Genomic DNA, 23,694 nt, shown 5'->3' with positions numbered 1-23,694 from the left:
CTATGAAGATAGTATCGTAAGTGACTCTACTTGCCATCCCTTCTTCCATAATGAATATGGCTCCACTTCTACTGCTCCATATTCACTATTTTTCTCACTTCCATGGTACTTCCATGTTGAAGTACTCCTTGATTAAGGATAGAAGTGAGTTTTGATTGGTCCTTCCTTCAGATTGTTGTGGTTGCTTCCCACAACTTTACTTCCTTCTTCTAGGGAACCTTCATCTTATTTTAAAAACCTTCAGAATTCGTCACATCCTCACATGAATACCTTTACCCTCTAGACCTATAACATCAAGTAAGAGCTTGATCTTTGCAACATGCATTTGCATATCAAAATCAAACTTCATGTATGGATCTAGTCAAACAATTAAAATCCAATAAAATCCAAGAAGATTCAGCTTTGTGTTTATAATACACATCCTTATATGCCTGAATATAGTAATTGGGTAAGACATCCCTAAACATCAGGATCAGATGTGTAGTATATAACACCACATAAGAAAGGCTTAGGTTGGGATACTTAGCACATATATGTGGATTCCTACTATTTGTCTCAATATTTACCTCGATTGCTCACTTGCAATCAAATAAACTTGAGCAAATTGGTCCAGAATAGTTGTAATCCACCTAATTTCCTTGGAAAGTACTACTTACCTTCCACTTCATTCAAAACTAATCTCACATGATCTCTCGAAACCATAAGATGGTTACCCTCAACACATGATTGTTAAAGTGATGGGATTCGTAGCATAGAAAACAAAAAATTTCCTACTACGAAAACGCAATCCAAGCCAAGATGCAATCTAGAAGATGGGAGCAACGAGGGGATGAACGAGACTAACCCTTGAAGATTTCTAAAGCCTACAAGAGGAGGCTCTCGTTGTTGCGGTAGACGATCACTTGCCGCTTTCAAAAGCGCGTAGAAGATCTTGACGGTGCCACAATCGGGCGAGCACCTCCGTACTCGGTCACACGTTCGGTGTTGATGAAGACGACGTCCTTCTCCCCGTTCCAGCGGGCAGCGGAAGTAGTAGATCCTCCTCGGAATCCCGGCAGCACGACGGCATGGTGGCGGTGGTGGTGGAGATATCCGACAGAGCTTCGCCTAAGCTATGTGGGAGAGAGAGGGAGGAGGGAACCGCTATGGTTTCTGGGAGAGGGGGCTCTTGGGGGGGGTGCGGCCATGGTGGTCTTGGTGTGGCCGGCCAGCCCCTCCCCTCCCCTCTTTATATAGGTGGAAGCCCCAAGGATTAGGTCAAAAGTCTCCGAATAAGACCCCAACATAAAACCTTCCATATGACCAAACCTAGGGGGAGTGGGACTCCCCCCTTTCCTTTGGTGGGGTGGCCGGCCACCATGGGGAGGAGTCCACTTGGGACTCCTCCTCCCTTAGGCTGGCCGGCCAAGGTGGGACTCCACCTTCCATGCTGATTTCTTCCGGACTCTTCTAGAACCTTCTAGAACCTTCCAGAGAAAATACCGGATCATTTTCAAACCTAGAAAATGACTTCCTATATATGAATCTTATTCTCCGGACCATTTCGGACCTCCTCGTGATGTCCTGGATCCCATCCGAGACTCCGAACAAAACTTCGAACTCCATTCCATATTTCCATATCTACTTAAACTACATCAAACCTTAAGTGTGTCACCCTACGGTTCGCGAACTATGTAGACATGGTTGAGACTTCTCTCCGACCAATAACCAATAGCGGGATCTGGAGATCCATATTGGCTCCCACATATTCAACGATGACTTTAGTGATCGACTGAACCACTCACATACGATACCGATTCCCTTTGTCACGCGATATTTTACTTGTCCGAGGTTTGATCATCGGTATCTCTATACCTCGTTCAACCTCGTCTCCGACAAGTACTCTTTACTCGTACCGTGGTATGTGGTCTCTTATGAACCATTCATATGCTTGCAAGCTATTAGACGACATTCCACCGAGAGGGCCCAGAGTATATCTATCTGTCATCGGGATGGACAAATCCCACTGTTGATCCATATGCCTCAACTCATACTTTCCAGATACTTAATCCCACCTTTATAACCACCCATTTACGCAGTGGCGTTTGATGTAATCAAAGTACCTTCCGGTATAAGTGATTTACATGATCTCATGGTCGAAAGGACTAGGTAACTATGTATAGAAAGCTTATAGCAAATAACTTAATGACGTGATCTTATGCTACGCTTAATTGGGTGTGTCCATTACATCATTCACATAATGACATAACCTTGTTATTAATAACATCCAATGTTCATGATCATGAAACTATGATCATCTATTAATCAACAAGCTAGTTTATAAAGAGGCTTGCTAGGGACTCCTTGTTGTTTACATAACACACATGTATCAATGTTTCGGTTAATACAATTATAGCATGGTATGCAAACATTATCATAAACACAAAGATATATTATAATAACCATTTTATTATTGCCTCTTGGGCATATCTCCAACAAGTCTCCCACTTGCACTAGAGTCAATAATCTAGTTTACATTTGTAAAGATATAACACCTTGGCCTTCCGGTGCTTTATCATGTTTTGCTTACGGGAGAGGTTTCAGTCAACGGATCTGACACGCTCAGAAACGTATGTATTTTGAAATTCATTTGCGTCTTAACGCATCACTCATTTCCAAATGAGTCGGCATTAAATATGTTTGGTCTTCTGGTGGAACCTTAATTCCGCGGTCTGAAATATGTCACTAATATTGTCATACACAATATAGCTTCAAAGTTCTGACACTATCGGAACTACACCAAGTTCTCAAAGAACCTCTTGACTTAACATCCTCAGTCATTGTCAAAACAATGACATACTCTGCCTTCATTTGTAGAATCCGTCACAATATTTAGAATTCTTCTAAATCTAGCATAGACAACTTCTAGCTCATTGTGCTACCTTTTAAATAATACTTAGTCTAATTTGAGATTGAAATATTATTTTATATGTGACAAAACAAATATCGGTGCAACACCTTACAGCGATTTGTTTGTCATTTTTCCATACAAAACTATATATATATATCCTTGGTTCTTCTAAAGTACACAAGGATATTCTTACTGTTATCCAATGATCATCATATGAATCATTCTGATATATGCTCATAATTCTTTAGAGCACAGGACATCTGATTTTGTACATATTATTCGTGATCTAAAATCACTCATGTGTTTTTACTCGTCGAGTGTCAAATACACTCAAGTCTTGTGAAAACTTTCACATGAAAAGAACACCTTCTTAATATTTATATATTGAACTACTTCAATATCCATTCTATGTACTTTAACTTAAACTTATTATGTGTTTCAATCTATCTTCATAGATCTTAACACTAAATAGGTTTTAGTTCATACCCTTTTCATTGAAATTAATTCTCAATGAAACCTTTTATAATCAAGTATATAATTACATTATTTATAACCAACTATATGTCATCTACATAAAGTATTATAAATATGTCTCAGCGCTCCCACTTAATTTCTTGCAAATGCAAGCCTCTTCATCGTTTCTGATGAAATCAAAAAACTCTTTGACTATTTCATCTGGTGAAGATTCTAACTCCGCGATACTCTCTTCATCCAATTGAAGTTCGTATACCTTATCTAGTATTCCAAGGACTAGCAAAACTCTTGGTTTGTATCTTGTATACACCCTTAATACATACTTCTGTTAAGTAATGTATTTTTCCATCCTACTAACATATCTCATAAAAGAAATATGTAGTGATTACTAGAATAAACCACATAGACTATAAGCATTGCTACGGAAGATCTAATGATGCGGGGTGGCCTTCGGACACCTCCACACCAAGACCACCAAGTCCCCCAAGTGGACCAATGACTCGAGCTCGAGTTAAAGCGCTACATGATAAGGTGAACTCGCTCCTCACCACCCTTGATCTCGGTACCCCTTTGGATGGAATGCTACCTCATGCCGACGTACTTTGTGTCATTAGGTACAAGGAGCATCAAGACCCCGGAGAGAAGAACACACCATGGTCAAGGGAAGGCGAGGAGCAGCAGGACTTGAAGATGAGCACGAAGCTGGACTCGACTTCACTTGAAGCGCTCGAAGGAAGAGAGGAAGCTGGCCGGTCCAGGACCCGGTCAACCGGCCCCACAACCGGACCGTCCGGTCCCAGGCCCGGTCAACCGGTCGCCAAACCGGATTTCACTCGAGCTCGTACCGGACGCCAACCGGACGGAGATCTGCGACATTTCCGGTTGGCGACCGGTCGACCGGCCCCACGACCGGACCGCCCGGTCCACGAGGCCCGGTCTGGCCGGCCCCGGGACCGGATCTGACAGGAATGCCCCACCAAACTGCCTAAGTTATCCACTTATGTACCTTTTCGCCTTGCTGGCCATGTAGGCCTATATAAGCAGCCTGGACCCCTCCCTTACTGTAATATCCCAGGTATTGGGGTTACAAAAATAGAGGAAACAGATGTGTGCATTGCATTCATGCATATAAAATCTGGGGAATTTTCGCGCTTTAAAGTAAAACAGTCACAGAATGGCGAAGTTGCACTTGACCTTGGTGGAATTGAAGTAGCTCATCAAGTCAAGCGCTACAAACCTCAATGTGACTTTGCTAAAACCTTGTTTTGGGAAGAGATGATTTGATCTAAGGGGTTAGATCAAATGGAACTAATAATCAACACAACAACACTTTACTCAATGATCAATTGCTTGATCTTACAAAAGACCATAACATGGAATTCCTTGCCATAACATATGAACATACATCTATTTGGAAATCAAGTAACAATAAAATGGAGAAACCATTCTTGACTATCTTCTCCATGTAATAAAACTATCCATGATCCTACCATGAAACCTCATGGTACTCATTCCACTTCAACATTGGAACTATAACAAGGAGATCCACTCAAGCGAGTATATATTCTTCTCTAATCCAAATTATTAAGCATCAAACCTAGAGAGGTGAGAGTTCTATTATAATTATTAGATAAGCACTAACAAACCTTGAGCTAAACCTTGGAGATACATCCAAGTATTCAAACCATCATCTTTAAGAGAAGCTCTAAGATATTATTCCAGACATTCCCAAATGAGAGAGACCATCCATGCTAATTTCAGTTCAATCTATTCAAATATCCAAATGGTTAAACCATCATTTCTTGAGAGAACTTTAAGTGAATATCTCAGGCATTCTCCTGGGATATAAGCTATTGAGACAACCATAGCCATGTCCACCCAAGAAACTATAAGAGAGATATTACACCCTAATTGATCAAGACAATGTTTGATCATGGAAGTGAGAACCCAATTTAATGAGAGATCCTTAGGAAGCCAAACCTTGATCATTATAAACTGAGTGATGATCATAAACCCTAAGAACTGGAGGTAGAGGTATTAAGAACAAGTTGATCATGTATAATCCATGATCATGCACTTGAGGTATGTGAGAATAAGTTTAATCATAATAGGATAAGTAGATATCCTTCACCACATGAAATCATAGGGAGGTAACTAGTAAGCAACCCTAGGCTTATATCCCAACCTTAACTTGTGAATCACTTGTTGATCATAAGTACAACCCTATCACATCTATATGCCATTTATTCCTCAATTAAAAGACCTAAGAAAACCTTAGAGACAAACTCCATACTTTACATAGTGAGAAACCATTCATCTATATAACCAAAGTTAACTATAAAAAAAGGAACCATAACCACTTTAGTTACTTTAATGATAAGTTGAGGATAGCAATAGAAGTTCATTGGGGAGAAGACAAAACTAATTCTCAAGACCTTAGTAACTAAAGGAGAACCTCAACTATTAAGCACGTAACCATATCACCTTGGTTAGGGGAGATTAAACCCTAGCAAATGCATTATGATGTCATCCCAATTCTATAAACTAGAATTATATTTCAACCCTAGTTTATACATCACTATGGTAATCATAATATAAAACCAGGCCAAAATTGAGATTCAACCCATGTGTCATTAGGTAATTAGCATTTGAACCCTAATGGTTAATTAATCAAGCCTATGCTTCAATTATAAAACAAAAGAGCCACCTAATGCTAAGTCCTATAACTAAACCATGTGTGGTTATCAACCACTTATTCTTGTAACCAAGATCAACCTTGAGGGAGACAATACCTACCTTAGGTACCTTCAACGATAATAATAGTGTTAACTTTACAAGGGGTTGTAATAGAAATCATAAAGTCCTAATAAAAGGTTGCTCACATAAAATAATATGCAAGTGATTAATTCCTCAAATGGAAACCAAGACATAATCACAATCTCTGAAATACTTTGAGATGACAGTATCCATTCTCATAATTCTAAACAGAATTGATTGCATGATAGAAAGTGAATTAAAGTAAAAATATAAGTTTATGTCTAAGTGTTGTTTTGAATAAGTTCACAAATATGCAAGTAATAGAATATCAAATATGAAGTCAAATAGAATAATGAAACAATAGTCAGTATACTAAATATTGAATGAATTAGCATAATTACAAATATCTGCAAACAGTATTGAATTCAAATATGAATTCAAATAGAAAATATAAAACAGAAAACGAAAAACAGAAAATAAAAAGAGGAGAAAAACTCACCTGGACCATACCTGGCCGACGCAGCCCAGCAGAAGCCTGCAGAGCAGCCCAACAGCCTCGAGCCCAGCACAGCCCAGCACAACCCAGATAACCTTTCGCGTGGATAAACACCAGAAGACGTCGTCGTCTTCGTCTTCCTCTCTGGACGCGCGAGAGCTCGCCACCGCGACGCCAACTCCACGTCCCGCGGTTGCCGCCGCCGATGCTGACCTCCAGCACACGCCGAAGAGCCTATAAAACGCGTCGGCAACCTCAATTTTCCCTCTTTTCGTCTCAAACCGCCAAATCCCCGAAACCCTAGCTCGACGGCAACTATCTCGCCCCAGCGATTCTGACCACCTCTGAGGCCGCCGTTGAGCTCGGGAGGAGCGCCTCGTTGTCCTCGGTCGTCTGGTAGAGTTTCGCGTCAAGGGGAGCTCGGGATATGGCACAATCGACCGTTTCCTTCCTCCGGTGTTCCACAGAAAAATGGACCATGGCGTCGCCACCATCGACAATCGCTGTCAGCAAGCCTACCTTGAGCATCTAGGTGAGCATGCGCTTCTCTGGAGCCCAAAATCGCATCCTAGTTCGCATCGTAGCTCAACCGCGTCGTTGCTCGTCGGAAGCCGCCGCGGTTCTTGGTCGCCGGCAAGGCTCCGGTGGCCATTTCCGAGCGGCGCCGCCACTATCGCGTTCACCTCGGCGTGCTTGTTCCAGTGGGCACTTGCGTGACCTCGCGGGAACCCTGGACCGCCGCCGTCGATTCCGTCTGGCCGCCGGCCAGCAGCCTCGTTGCCACGGTGGCAATTTTGACCTAGTCAAATGCCCCGTGGCAGATGAGGTGGACAGACCCCACCAGTCATAGACTGTGGGTGGTATCTGTCCGGGTACGTTTAGTCAGTTTCAGTTTTATTTCAAATTCTATAATTGCTGAAACTTTGCAAATATTTAGGAAATTCGTTATAACTCAGAAAAATACAAATAAGATATCAAAATTCTTAGAAAAGAAAAATCTATCCAATAAAAATATAATAAGGAATTTTTATTCTTAATAAAAATTTAATTATTTTAAACTCATTAAATAAGCCTTTTCATTTATCCTAAATTCAATTAAAATCCAATAATTAGGAAAACTTTACAAATTAAATAGAAACCAGTAAATAAATAAAGAAAACCTTAAAATTAAATTTTCTTTATTTGATTAATTTGTTAAATCCTTATTAGAGATTTAAACCCTAATTAATAATTACCTTAATTATTAATTCATTAAAAATAATATAATGACAAATTCAATATTATTTTTAACTCCAAGTTACTAATAACTTCAACTTTAAAATGAATTTATTAGACAAATAATTACATGGTAAATAGCAAACCCTAATTCCATATTAAATGATAGTACAACCCCATCATTTCATGTGTAAACCCAAAACCCTAATCCAACTAGAAACCTAGTTCCATTATTACATGTGAACCCTAAATTGCTTCTAACCTAAACCCTAGGTTAGGACATGTGATCATGATATTTCCCTTTTGAACCACAGAACCATAATTGGCAATCAAATACTTTCCATGTCCACATCAAATGTAGGAGCCCTATTATCCATAATTCAGTATTCCATGTATGCACACCTATCTTACCTAGATGATCAAATAGAACCTACCATAGTTCCTATCCTTAGAGTCAACAACTTTAATTATGAATATTTAGCATCACACCCCTGTGATGAACCATAACAGCAACCATGCCTATTAATTGTGCATCATACACCATACACACTAAACCCTGCTAGTGTTAGATAATTATCAAACATCCTATTTAGAAACCAACCAGTCTTTACTTAGGGAATTAAATAGCAAACCTAAACAACCTCAACCTAATTATTATACTTCTTATTATTTAAGAAGTATGTTCTTCAAAAGTTATTCTTTTGAAGAAAATAGAGAGTATCCTCAACCCTATCTAATAGAACCTATAACCCTAATTGCAATACTTCTTATTACTTAAGAAGTATGTTCTTCTAAAGTTATTCTTTTGAAGAAAATAGGGTGTAGCCATCAAACCAGCTTAATAGAATTGATAAACTCTATCCAGTTATCAACAACAAGGTATACCAACCTTGATTACACCTATATATAATGATTTGATTATAATATGATTCACTAAAACCATATAAGCCCTAGTAGCTGATTAATCCAACATTGTTGGGATCCAACTAACACTTACCCTAGAAACTAGTTGAAACCCATAATAAACCATAGAACTCCACAACCCTGATTATTATACTTGTTCTTTATTAAAGAACATGTTCTTCAAAAGTTATTCCTTTGAAGTATATAACAATTAATCATTAACCATGACATATAGTACTAAAACCAACCACTATTCATTACATGTTAAGATTACACCAAACCTTATTGTTGTGTGCTATTAGTGTTATTATTATGATATATTACAACACCTGTTTATGATACCAAGCAACCAACCCTGAATAAGAATCTTATTTTGAATCACTCTAAAAGTGCAACACACCCTGAACTAATCATTACCATTCACTAAACCTAAATCATCGGGGTTAGATCACGCTTAGAGCGATTGCATCTCATACTTATGCATTATTGCATCCTTGGCAATCTTTTAAACATCGTCCTTACCGGACGATGATGCTATTTCAGAATTTGGAGTTATTGCGTATCGAAGACCTTGACTGCATAGTCTTGCAGTCAAGAAAGGCAAGTTCATCGCTTGCTCATGTCATTTCAGTATTTTTACCAAATTACTTGCAAAGTACTATATTTATCACTATTGCATCAAAAGCAAAACCACTACTTTCATAACTATGAATATGACTATGTGGTTGGCAATGGAACCATGGATTGTGTTGATATGGTGGAGGTTCCATTGCAAGGGTTTATATCCATCTAGGATTAAACAACAAATGTCGTCCAGATGATTCTTGTGCCGTAATACCCGTGTTAACCATAAGATCCGGAGTGGGACGGAATAGTCAATCGTATTTCCACCTCTTGTACATCAACGGATGCGCTTGCCGTAGACACTTGTATCCTGAGGGACAAGCGGTAGGCTGGGGAAGCCTAAAGTCCCCACGGTAATGCGGTCTATGATGGATTGTAAGGTGTCCGGAACAGTCTATCTATGGTTGATAGGGCAGGGCATATAAAAATTGTTCAGAACAGTCTATCTATGGTTGATAGGGCAGGGCATATACAAATGCCTAGGTCGGTCTCACCATAGATATAGGGGAAGACAATCTTACAAAAGGGTGGGTGTGCGAGGTAGCGGAGGAATATGATTGGCTATGACCTTATACCGGGCCTCACACCAAAGGAAGTGTGGACGGGTCGCCCCCGGTTGGCACCAAGGTTAAGATCTCTTATGGGTAAAGCAACACACCTCTGCAGAGTGTAAAGAACCGTGACCTGTCACTCCCTGTTCCGGGATATGGAACTGTGAACGCGGCCGGAAAGGAGTGATACGTCTCCGACGTATCGATAATTTCTTATGTTCCATGCCACATTATTGATGATATCTACATGTTTTATACACATTATATGTCGTATTCATGCATTTTCCGGCACTAACCTATTAACGAGATGCCGAAGAGCCGTTCTGTTTTCTCGCTGTTTGGTTTCAGTAAATCCTACAAAGGAAATATTCTCGGAATTGGACGAAATCAACGCCCGTGGTCCTATTTTGCCACGAAGCTTCCAGAAGACTGAAGGGAAGACGAAGTGGGGCCACGGGGCGCCGCCACACTAGGGCGGCGCGGCCCTGATGTGTGGGGCCCCCGTGACCCCTCCGACTCCGCCCTTCCGCCTACTTAAGGTCTTCGTCGCGAAACCCCCAGTACCGAGAGCCACGATACGGAAAACCTTACTGAGACGCCACCGCCAATCCCATCTCGGGGGATTCTGGAGATCGCCTCCGGCACCCTGCCGGAGAGGGGATTCATCTCCCGGAGGACTCTTCACCGCCATGGTCGCCTCCGGAGTGATGAGTGAGTAGTTCACCCTCGGACTATGGGTCCATAGCAGTAGCTAGATGGTTGTCTTCTCCTCATGTGCTTTATTGTCGGATCTTGTGAGCTGCCTAACATGATCAAGATCATCTATCCGTAATTCTATATGTTGTGTTTGTCGGGATCCGATGGATAGAGAATACTATGTTATGTTGATTATCAATCTATTACCTATGTGTTGTTTATGATCTTGCATGCTCTCCGTTATTAGTAGAGGCTCTGGCCAAGTTTTTGCTCTTAACTCCAAGAGGGAGTATTTATGCTCGATAGTGGGTTCATGTCTCCGTGAATCTGGGAGTGACAGAAACCTCTAAGGTTATGGATGTGTTGTTGCCACTAGGGATAAAACATTGATGCTATGTCCGAGGATGTAGTTATTGATTACATTACGCACCATACTTAATGCAATTGTCTCGTTGTTTTACAACTTAATACCTGGAAGGGGTTCGGACGATAACCCGAAGGTGGACTTTTTAGGCATAGATGCATGCTGGATAGCGGTCTATGTACTTTGTCGTAATGCCCAATTAAATCTCACAATACTCATCATATCATGTATGTGCATTGTTATGCTCTCTTTATTTGTCAATTGCCCGATCGTAATTTGTTCACCCAACATGCTATTTATCTTATGGGAGAGACACCTCTAGTGAACCGTGGACCCCGGTCCATTCTTTTACATCGAATACAATCTGTTGCTATTGTTCTTTACTTGTTCTTTGCAAACAATCATCATCCACACTATACATCTAATCCTTTGTTACAGCAAGCCGGTGAGATTGACAACCTCACTGTTTCGTTGGGGCAAAGTACTTTCGTTGTGTTGTGCAGGTTCCACGATGGCGCCGGAATCCCTGGTGTTGCGCCGCACTACATCCCGCCGCCATTAACCTTCAACGTGCTTCTTGGCTCCTCCTGGTTCGATAAACCTTGGTTTCTTTGTGAGGGAAAACTTGCTGCTATGCGCATCATACCTTCCTCTTGGGGTACCCAACGAACGTGTGAGTTACACGCCATCAAGCTCTTTTTCTGGCGCCGTTGCCGGGGAACGAAGAAAAGTTACACCACAAAGATTTCCAACTCCCACGGCAACTGCCAGCTCTTTTTCTGGCGCCGTTGCCGGGGAGATCAAGACACGCTGCAAGGGGAGTCTCCACAATCCAATCTCTTTACTTTGTTTTTGTCTTGCTTTATTTTATTTACTACTTTGTTTGCTGCATTATATCAAAACACAAAAAAAAATTAGTTGCTAGCTTTACTTTATTTAATGTCTTGCACTCTATATTAAAAACACAAAAAAATTAGTTACTTGCATTTTCTTTACTTATTTCAACATGTTTCCTTTTAATTTTACCGTAAAGGACATACCGGTAGGACGTGGGTCTATAATTGGGAGAAATAATATAGAAGAATATTTCAATCATTTTAGTACCGTTGAAGATTTTGAAGATAGACACTTGGTAGACCTTGCTCCTACTTATGAAATTGCTGCTGCTGCTTTAGTTCGCATGTTGGAAACTAAATTTGTTAGTCTCAATCCTATAATCCAACACATGTTTCTTACACTCGGTGATATGGAAGAAGGGGAAAAGAAAGATTTTGTTTTAGAAACCCTTCTCCGAGAATTTGGTGGTATAGCAAGAGAGGCTAGAAAGGTCTTTATTAAATATAAGATGCTTGGTTCTTATACCAATTTTGTTAGTATCCTTGAAAAGATGGACATGGAGAGAGTAAGGTACACTAATAATATTAATGATGGTGGGGAGATCAAAGCACCAATACCATGTAATCTCCTAGCGATGAATGAAGCGCTAGAAAATAACTATGCCTGGCTTGTTCTCGAAAATTTGTTTGATGAGAGTAGCAAGCCCAAGACTAATGAAAAGGGAGCCGCTGAAACTTATGTATCCAATATACTATGCATGGTTGAGAAAACTCCAAACCCCGCTGAAGATGCATCATCTCTTGATAATACTTGATATACACTTTCTGCGCCTAGCTGAAAGGCGTTAAAGAAAAGCTCTTATGGGAGACAACCCATGTTTTTACTACAGTATTTTTGTTTTATATTTGAGTCTTGGAAGTTGTTTACTACTGTAGCAACCTCTCATTATCTTAGTTTTGTGCATTGTTGTGCCAAGTAAAGTCGTTGATAGTAAGGTTCATACTAGATTTGGATTACTGCGCAGAAACAGATTTCTTTGCTGTCACGAATTTCGACCTGCCTCTCTGTAGGTAGCTCAGAAAAATATGCCAATTTACGTGCGTGATCCTCAGATATGTACGCAACTTTCATTCAATTTGGGCATTTTCATTTGAGAAAGTCTGGTGCCTCAATAAAATCCATATTTACGGATTGTTCTGTTTTGACAGATTCTGCCTTTTATTTCGCATTGCCTCTTTTGCTATGGTGGATGAATTTCTTTGTTCCATTAATGTCCAAGTAGCTTTATGCAATGCCCGGAAGTGTTAAGAATGATTATGTCACCTCTGAACATGTTAATTTTTATTGTGCACTAACCCTCTAATGAGTTGTTTCGAGTTTGGTGTGGAGGAAGTTTTCAAGGATCAAGAGAGGGAAATGATGCAATATGATCAAGGAGAGTGAAAGCTCTAAGCTTGGGGATGCCCCGGTGGTTCACCCCTGCATATTTTAAGAAGACTCAAGCGTCTAAGCTTGGGGATGCCCAAGGCATCCCCTTCTTCATCAACAACATTATCGGGTTCCTCCCCCGAAACTATATTTTTATTCCATCACATCTTATGTGCTTTGCTTGGAGCGTCGGTTTGTTTTTGTTTTTGTTTTGTTTGAATAAAATGGATCCTAGCATTCATTGTGTGGGAGAGAGACACGCTCCGCTGTTGCATATGGACAAATATGTCCTTAGGCTTTACTCATAGTATTCATGGCGAAGGTTGAATCTTCTTCGTTAAATTGTTATATGGTTGGAATCGGGAAATGCTACATGTAGTAATTCTAAAATGTCTTGAATAATTTGATACTTGGAAATTGTTGTGCTCATGTTTAAGCTCTTGCATCATATACTTTGCACCCATTAATGAAGAAACACCTAGAGCTTGCTAAATTTGGTTTGCCTATTTGGTCTCTCTAAAGTCTAGATAATTTCTAGTATTGAGTTTGAACAACAAGGAAGACGGTGTAGAGTCTTATAATGTTTACAATATGTCTTTTATGTGAGTTTTGCTGCACCGGTTCATCCTTGTGTTTGTTTCAAATAACCTTGCTAGCCTAAACCTTGTATCGAGAGGGAATACTTCTCATGCATCCAAAATCCTTGAGCCAACCACTATGCCATTTGTGTCCACCATACCTACCTACTACATGGTATTTCTCCGCCATTCCAAAGTAAATTGCTTGAGTGCTACCTTTAAAATTTCCATTCTTCACCTTTGCAATATATAGCTCATGGGACAAATAGCTTAAAAACTATTGTGGTATTGAATATGTACTTATGCACTTTATCTCTTATTAAGTTGCTTGATGTGCGATAACCATGCTTCTGGGGACGCCATCAACTACTCTTTGTTGAATATCATGTGAGTTGCTATGCATGTCCGTCTTGTCCGAAGTAAGGGAGATCTACCACTTTAATGGTTAGAGCATGCATATTGTTAGAGAAGAACATTGGGCCGCTAACTAAAGCCATGAATCATGGTGGAAGTTTCAGTTTTGGACATATATCCTCAATCTCATATGAGAACACTAATTGTTGCTACATGCTTATGCATTAAAGAGGAGTCCATTATCTGTTGTCTATGTTGTCCCGGTATGAATGTCTAAGTTGAGAATAATCAAAAGCGAGAAATCCAAAATGCGAGCTTTCTCCTTAGACCTTTGTACAGGCGGCATAGAGGTACCCCTTTGTGACACTTGGTTAAAACATGTGTATTTTGATGATCCCGGTAGTCCAAGCTAATTAGGACAAGGTGAGGGCACTATTAGTATACTATGCATGAGGCTTGCAACTTGTAAGATATAATTTACATGATACATATGCTTTATTACTACCGTTGACAAAATTGTTTCATGTTTTCAAAATAAAAGCTCTAGCACAAATATAGCAATCGATGCTTTCCTCTCGCGAAGGGCCTTTCTTTTACTTTTATGTTGAGTCAGTTCACCTATTTCTCTCCACCTCAAGAAGCAAACACTTGTGTGAACTGTGCATTGATTCCTACATACTTGCATATTGCACTCGTTATATTACTCTATGTTGACAATTATCTATGAGATATACATGTTATAAGTTGAAAGCAACCGCTGGAACTTAATCTTCTTTTGTGTTGCTTCAATACCTTTACTTTGATTTATTGCTTTATGAGTTAACTCTTATGCAAGACTTATTGATGCTTGTCTTGAAGTACTATTCATGAAAAGTCTTTGCTTTATGATTCAGTTGTTTACTCATGTCATTACCATTGTTTTGATCGCTGCATTCATTACATATGCTTACAATAGTATGATCAAGGTTATGATGGCATGTCACTCCAGAAATTATCTTTGTTATCGTTTACTCGCTCGGGACGAGCAGGAACTAAGCTTGGGGATGCTGATACGTCTCCGACGTATCGATAATTTCTTATGTTCCATGCCACATTATTGATGATATCTACATGTTTTATACACATTATATGTCGTATTCATGCATTTTCCGGCACTAACCTATTAACGAGATGCCGAAGAGCCGCTTCGTTTTCTGCTGTTTTTGGTTTCAGAAATCCTACAAAGGAAATATTCTAGGAATTGGACGAAATCAACGCCCAGGGTCCTATTTTGCCACGAAGCTTCCAGAAGACCGAAGGGAAGACGAAGTGGGGCCACGGGGCACCGCCACACTAGGGCGGCGCGGCCCTGCTGTGTGGGGCCCCCGTGACCCCTCCGACTCCGCCCTTCCGCCTACTTAAGGTCTTCGTCGCGAAACCCCCAGTACCGAGAGCCACGATACGGAAAACCTTACTGAGACGCCGCCGCCAATCCCATCTCGGGGGATTCTGGAGATCGCCTCCGGCACCCTGCCGGAGAGGGGATTCATCTCCCGGAGGACTCTTCACCGCCATGGTCGCCTCCGGAGTGATGAGTGAGTAGTTCACCCCTGGACTATGGGTCCATAGCAGTAGCTAGATGGTTGTCTTCTCCTCATGTGCTTCATTGTCGGATCTTGTGAGCTGCCTAACATGATCAAGATCATCTATCTGTAATTCTATATGTTGTGTTTGTCGGGATCCGATGGATAGAGAATACTATGTTATGTTGATTATCAATCTATTACCTATGTGTTGTTTATGATCTTGCATGCTCTCCGTTATTAGTAGAGGCTCTTGATGCGTGTAGTTGACACGTCCGTTGGGAACCCCAAGAGGAAGGTGTGATGCGCACAGCGGCAAGTTTCCCTCAGTAAGAAACAAGGTTTAATCGAACCAGTAGGAGTCAAGAAGCACGTTGAAGGTTGATGGCGGCGGGATGTAGTGCGGCGCAACACCAGAGATTCCGGCGCCAACGTGGAACCTGCACAACACAACCAAAGTACTTTGCCCCAACGAAACGAGTGAGGTTGTCAATCTCACCGGCTTGCTGTAACAAAGGGTTAACCGTATTGTGTGGAAGATGATTGTTTGCAAGAAAACAAGTAAAACAAGTATTGCAAGTAGATTGTATGCAATGTAAAGAATAGGACCGGGGTCCACAGTTCACTAGAGGTGTCTCTCCCATAAGATAAAAGCATGTTGGGTGAACAAATTACAGTCGGGCAATTGACAAATAGAGAGGGCATAACAATGCACACACATGTCATGATAAATATAGTGAGATTTAATTGGGCATTACGACAAAGTACATAGACCGCTATCCAGCATGCATCTATGCCTAAAAAGTCCACCTTCAGGTTATCATCCGAACCCCTTCCAGTATTACGTTGCAAAACAACAGACAATTGCATTAAGTATGGTGCGTAATGTAATCAATAACTACATCCTTAGACATAGCATCAATGTTTTATCCCTAGTGGCAACAAGCACATCCACAACCTTAGAACTTTCTCGTCACTCGTCCCGGATTCAATGGAGGCATGAACCCACTATCGAGCATAAATACTCCCTCTTGGAGTTAAGAGCAAAAACTTGGCCGAGCCTCTACTAATAACGGAGAGCATGCAAGATCATAAACAACACATAGGTAATAACTTGATAATTAACATAACATAGTATTCTCTATCCATCGGATCCCGACAAACACAACATATAGTATTACGGATAGATGATCTTGATCATGTTAGGCAGCTCACAAGATCCAACAATGAAGCACAATGAGGAGAAGACAACCATCTAGCTACTGCTATGGACCCATAGTCCAGGGGTGAACTACTCACTCATCACTCCGGAGGCGACCATGGCGGTGAAGAGTCCTCCGGGAGATGAATCCCCTCTCCGGCAGGGTGCCGGAGGAGATCTCCATAATCCCCCGAGATGGGATTGGCGGCGGCGGCGTATCAGTAAGGTTTTCCGTATCGTGGCTCTCGGTACTGGGGGTTTTGCGACGGAGGCTTTAAGTAGGCGGAAGGGCAACGCAGGGGGCCACACGAGGGCCCCACACGCCAGACTGGCGCGGCCAAGACCTAGGCCGCGCCGCCCTAGTGTGGCGGCGCCTCGTGGCCCCACTTTGACTCTCCTTCGATCTTCTGGAAGCTTCGTGGCAAAATAGGACCCTGGGCATTGATTTCGTCCAATTCCGAGAATATTTCTTTACTAGGATTTCTGAAACCAAAAACAGCAGAAAACAAGCAATCGGCTCTTCGGCATCTTGTTAATAGGTTAGTTCCAGAAAATGCACGAATATGACATAAAGTGTGCATAAAACATGTAGATATCATCAATAATGTGGCATGGAACATAAGAAATTATCGATACGTCGGAGACGTATCAGCTCTGGCCAAGTTTTTGCTCTTAACTCCAAGAGGGAGTATTTATGCTCGATAGTGGGTTCATGTCTCCGTGAATCTGGGGGAGTGACAGAAACCTCTAAGGTTATGGATGTACTGTTGCCACTAGGGATAAAACATTGATGCTATGTCCGAGGATGTAGTTATTGATTACATTACGCACCATACTTAATGCAATTGTCTGTTGTTTTACAACTTAATACTGGAAGGGGTTCGGACGATAACCTGAAGGTGGACTTTTTAGGCATAGATGCATGCTGGATAGCGGTCTATGTACTTTGTCGTAATGCCCAATTAAATCTCACAATACTCATCATATCATGTATGTGCATTGTTATGCTCTCTTTATTTGTCAATTGCCCGACCGTAATTTGTTCACCCAACATGCTATTTATCTTATGGGAGAGACACCTCTAGTGAACTGTGGACCCCGGTCCATTCTTTTACATCGAATACAATCTGTCGCTATTGTTCTTTACTCGTTCTTTGCAAACAATCATCATCCACACTATACATCTAATCCTTTGTTACGGCAAGCCGGTGAGATTGACAACCTCACTCGTTTCGTTGGGGCAAAGTACTTTGGTTGTGTTGTGCAGGTTTCACGTTGGCGCCGGAATCCCTGGTGTTGCGCCGCACTACATCCCGCCGCCATCAACCTTCAACGTGCTTCTTGGCTCCTCATGGTTCGATAAACCTTGGTTTCTTTCTGAGGGAAAACTTGCTGCTGTGCGCATCATACCTTCCTCTTGGGGTTCCCAACGAACGTGTGAGTTACACGCCATCAAGGAGCTCCATGAAGTTCTAGTAAACCGGTGAAGGCTGACGGACATAATTCTTCTGAATAAAAGCAACCCTTTTGAAGAAATGGTTATGAAAACCTGCATTGGTATTAGACTTTCTGGTCTAATGCTGTAGCTAGTGCATTAAACACATCTTTCCTATAATGAACTTGTTGAGTACGCTCGTACTCATCCCACTCTTAAATCCCCGCTTAGATATGGAGGCCACGATGGAGGATCTACGAGTGCAACTCGAAGGCCGAGGAGTCAACAAGTACTTCAAGAAACAGGACCTATCAGAGGAGTCAGATACCACATCCAACAAGGAGAAACCTAGATTAGCAATAGAAAGGAACTAGCTTCCTAAACTTAGCTCCTATTTAGCTAGAATCTATTCATAGCCTCGGTAGCTAGTTAAATACTCTACAAATAGAGTTCGTGTTAGGATTAGACTACGAGTCGTTCTCCCGGAGTTTATTTGCGGTTTTACCTCATTGTAAAGTAGGAGGTCTGTGCTGATCTTCCGTAATAGAGTCCGTATGTAATTCTATAGACATGCCTTGGACCCGCATATGTTTCGTTGTACCACTACGAGCGATATAATACTAGTGGAACGGTGTTTCATTAGTGTTATATCGGACTTGCATACTACACCATGCAGTGGTATGCCGGGTCACCACGAGTTGGTATCGAGCAAATGCTTTGACCCTAGGATTAAAACCCTTTAAAGGAGACCTATAGGATTGGTAGTGTCTATAGGAAGTTGTCCTAGGTAAACCAAATACTTCTTATGACTTGAGATGGATATTCACTTGAGAATAATCCTGACACACTTGAGTCAACATTTCTTACCTAACTTACCAAGATAAAGTAAAGTTAGTCAGCTAATCCCAAATATGTAGTATACCATTAAGTCCTTAAAACAATAGATGATTAGATCACAGTTGGTATACAATACCTGGTAGTCCAAAGAGAGGATACAACCATAAGGAAGTTATCCTATTGGAAGATGTGTACCAACACATGTTATAGTTAAGTAAGAATTACTCAGACCTGTACTAGAAGTAATATCGAGTGATGAAGATAATTAAGAATTCCTAATAGAAAATGTAGACCCATATAAGTAATGAATAATTAAACTTATCTAGACATGTGAAACAATTGATTGTAAGTGATAACTATTAGTCATATGAGGTAGTATAGACCATGATGAGTTAGTCATGGGAGGTAAGGAAGAGAGATAGGAATAAAATATGTCTACATACATGGTAGGGATAGTAATCATATAAGATTCACTTGAGAATCATTATGTGATGGAATAGAACGTCATAAATACTTAGGAGGAGTACAATAATAAGTCAGGTGTTCACCAATAGTGCAAGAATTATGTTCCAAAACCATGGGAAGTGTGCCAAGCACATCATGACAATAGTTGTATGATAATATAAACACTTGGAAGTGTAGGAGCTATATTTCCATAGTAGGTGTTTAGAGTAGCAATGTTCGAACCTAGATATATCATGTGAGATAGTCCTCAACAAAATAGAAGTTAATTTAGTACTTCCGAAGGAAATTAAGTTAACCTTAATTATCCTAGACCACTTTGTTTCAAGTTTATCTCATTGCAATTGTGCAATTAAGGTAAAAGTTGAGACAAATAGTAGACTTCCATATATGAGTACTAAGTATCACGATATAAACCTATCTGATGTGGTGTTATACACTACACATCAGAGCCTGATGTTTAGAGATGTCTTACTCAACTATTATATTCAGGCTTATGATGATGTGTATTATAAACACAAAGCTGAATCTTCTTGGATTTCATTGGATTTTCATTGATTGACTAGATCCATACATGAAGTTGGACTTTGATATGCAAGTGCATGTTGCAATATCAAGTTCTTACTTAATGCTATAGATCTAGAGGGTTATGGTATTCATGTGAGGAAGTGATGAATTCTGAAGATTCTGAAGATAAGATGAAGGTTCATCAGAAGAAGGAAGCAAAATTGTGGGAAGCAACCACAATATTCAGAAGGAAGTACCAATCAAAATTCATGCTTTACCTCAACAGAGGAGTACTTTAGTACTGGAGAAGCATGAAGGTAAGAAATCTGGTGATTATGGAGAAGCTCAAGCAGATCCATAGTCAATACAGAAGAGGGAATGCATGGGAAATCACTCAGAATACTATATTCATAGTGTTAGCTAGTGGTTTTCTTGCAAAATAAACCCTGAATGAAGGAAGATGATTTATGAAACCATAGCAGATATAAGAAGACCATAGTTGATATCAGAATACCACAATTGGTATAGTATCAATACCGCGAGATAAAGTAGAAGATGTCTCGTTCAGTTGATCAGAACCTATAATAGAATCCATTTTTAGATATCAAATAGCCACAGTTGGTATAATAACCACAGCTGGTATCAGTTGGTATCACAAATAGTCCACGATTTAATTATTTGTAACAAAAGTCTGTGAACAAATAAAAAATTTGTCAGCCAAATAGCTAGATATATAATCATTTAGTCGAAGGATTCACATTGGATGTCCACAATTGAGTGGATACACCACAAACATTCTTCGCGAGACCTTAGAAGAAGTAAAACCCATAAGTTAGAACCAGACCAATATTCCAACCATAAGTCCAATAGTAAAGATTGAGTTGTATGTACAATGACTCAATACTTTAAGCTAGATAGAAGAAGAAGGTCTGAACTGAGAGGAAGCTCGATCTTATTTTCATAAGATTGTTGAACACTACTTTCAGAAGGATGTCAGACCAGAAGCCGAGGTTTATACCTCGAGGAAGTAAGAAGTGGACTATAACTTGAGCAATGTGAGTAATATTTACTCAAAAGTACGACAGCCCAAGTAAATTTAGGTAAATGAAGTTCGACGAAGAAAATACCGTAGACCAAATATCGCTCAAGAAGGCCAAAGACCGAAGGAGATTGACCATACCAAAACTAAAGTCTATTTGAAAGATTCCTTTCATGGAACCTAAATAACCCAAAATAGTTATAGGTATCAACTATAAACCATGATTGGAAAGACTAAATGAGTCTAATCCATTCTTTGTAAAATAAACCGTCAAGACCATTTCCATAGTAAATGTCTTACCAAATACCATTATTGCAGTTTTGGTAGTAAGGGAAAACAAAGACCTATTTACCAATTAGGAGTATGTTATCAATTTAGTCTTCAGTTAAGACTAGCAGCACCAGAAGAAGTCTCAATCATTGAATCTTCAATGAGAAAGGAAACAAGCTTGGTAAGAAACCAATGAATCAAAGTAAGAACCATGGTTCAGAGACAAACCATAATGGATTCCAGGAAGAATCTGGAAAATGGATATATTCAATTATATCCAGTAAGAACAATACGGAGTTCGAGAAAAGTCGTAGTCTGCACAAGTCAGATCCATACTCCGGAAACGTGAGAGAGATCAAACTTCGAGGACGAAGTTTAGTTTAAGGGGTAGAGACTGTAATATCCCAGGTATTGGGGTTACAAAAATAGAGGAAACAGATGTGTGCATTGCATTCATGCATAGAAAATCTGGGGAATTTTCGCGCTTTAAAGTAAAACAGTCACAGTAACTGAAGTTGCACTTGACCTTGGTGGAATTGAAGTAGCTCATCAAGTCAAGCGCTACAAACCTCAATGTGACTTTGCTAAAACCTTGTTTTGGTAAGAGATGATTTGATCTAAGGGGTTAGATCAAATGGAACTAATAATCAACACAACAACACTTTACTCAATGATCAATTGCTTGATCTTACAAAAGACCATAACATGGAATTCCTTGCCATAACATATGAACATACATCTATTTGGAAATCAAGTAACAATAAAATGGAGAAACCATTCTTGACTATCTTCTCCATGTAATAAAACTATCCATGATCCTACCATGAAACCTCATGGTACTCATTCCACTTCAACATTGGAACTATAACAAGGAGATCCACTCAAGCAGTATATATTCTTCTCTAATCCAAATTATTAAGCATCAAACCTAGAGAGGTGAGAGTTCTATTATAATTATTAGATAAGCACTAACAAACCTTGAGCTAAACCTTGGAGATACATCCAAGTATTCAAACCATCATCTTTAAGAGAAGCTCTAAGATATTATTCCAGACATTCCCAAATGAGAGAGACCATCCATGCTAATTTCAGTTCAATCTATTCAAATATCCAAATGGTTAAACCATCATTTCTTGAGAGAACTTTAAGTGAATATCTCAGGCATTCTCCTGGGATATAAGCTATTGAGACAACCATAGCCATGTCCACCCAAGAAACTATAAGAGAGATATTATACCCTAATTGATCAAGACAATGTTTGATCATGGAAGTGAGAACCCAATTTAATGAGAGATCCTTAGGAAGCCAAACCTTGATCATTATAAATTGAGTGATGATCATAAACCCTAAGAAATGGAGGTAGAGGTATTAAGAACAAGTTGATCATGTATAATCCATGATCATGCACTTGAGGTATGTGAGAATAAGTTTAATCATAATAGGATAAGTAGATATCCTTCACCACATGAAATCATAGGGAGGTAACTAGTAAGCAACCCTAGGCTTATATCCCAACCTTAACTTGTGAATCACTTGTTGATCATAAGTACAACCCTATCACATCTATATGCCATTTATTCCTCAATTAAAAGACCTAAGAAAACCTTAGAGCCAAACTCCATACTTTACATAGTGAGAAACCATTCATCTATATAACCAAAGTTAACTATAAAAAAGGAACCATAACCACTTTAGTTACTTTAATGATAAGTTGAGGATAGCAATAGAAGTTCATTGGGGAGAAGACAAAACTAATTCTCAAGACCTTAGTAACTAAAGGAGAACCTCAACTATTAAGCAAGTAACCATATCACCTTGGTTAGGGAGATTAAACCCTAGCAAATGCATTATGATGTCATCCCAATTCTATAAACTAGAATTATATTTCAACCCTAGTTTATACATCACTATGGTAATCATAATATAAAACCAGGCCAAAATTGAGATTCAACCCATGTGTCATTAGGTAATTAGCATTTGAACCCTAATGGTTAATTAATCAAGCCAATGCTTCAATTATAAAACAAAAGAGCCACCTAATGCTAAGTCCTATAACTAAACCCATGTGTGGTTATCAACCACTTATTCTTGTAACCAAGATCAACCTTGAGGGAGACAATACCTACCTTAGGTACCTTCAACGATAATAATAGTGTTAACTTTACAAGGGGGTTGTAATAGAAATCATAAAGTCCTAATAAAAGGTTGCTCACA

This window comes from Lolium rigidum, chromosome 4 (genome assembly GCF_022539505.1).
Source record: "Lolium rigidum isolate FL_2022 chromosome 4, APGP_CSIRO_Lrig_0.1, whole genome shotgun sequence".
NCBI classification, from domain to species: domain Eukaryota; kingdom Viridiplantae; phylum Streptophyta; class Magnoliopsida; order Poales; family Poaceae; genus Lolium; species Lolium rigidum.
Note: the sequence above shows the minus strand (reverse complement) of the source record.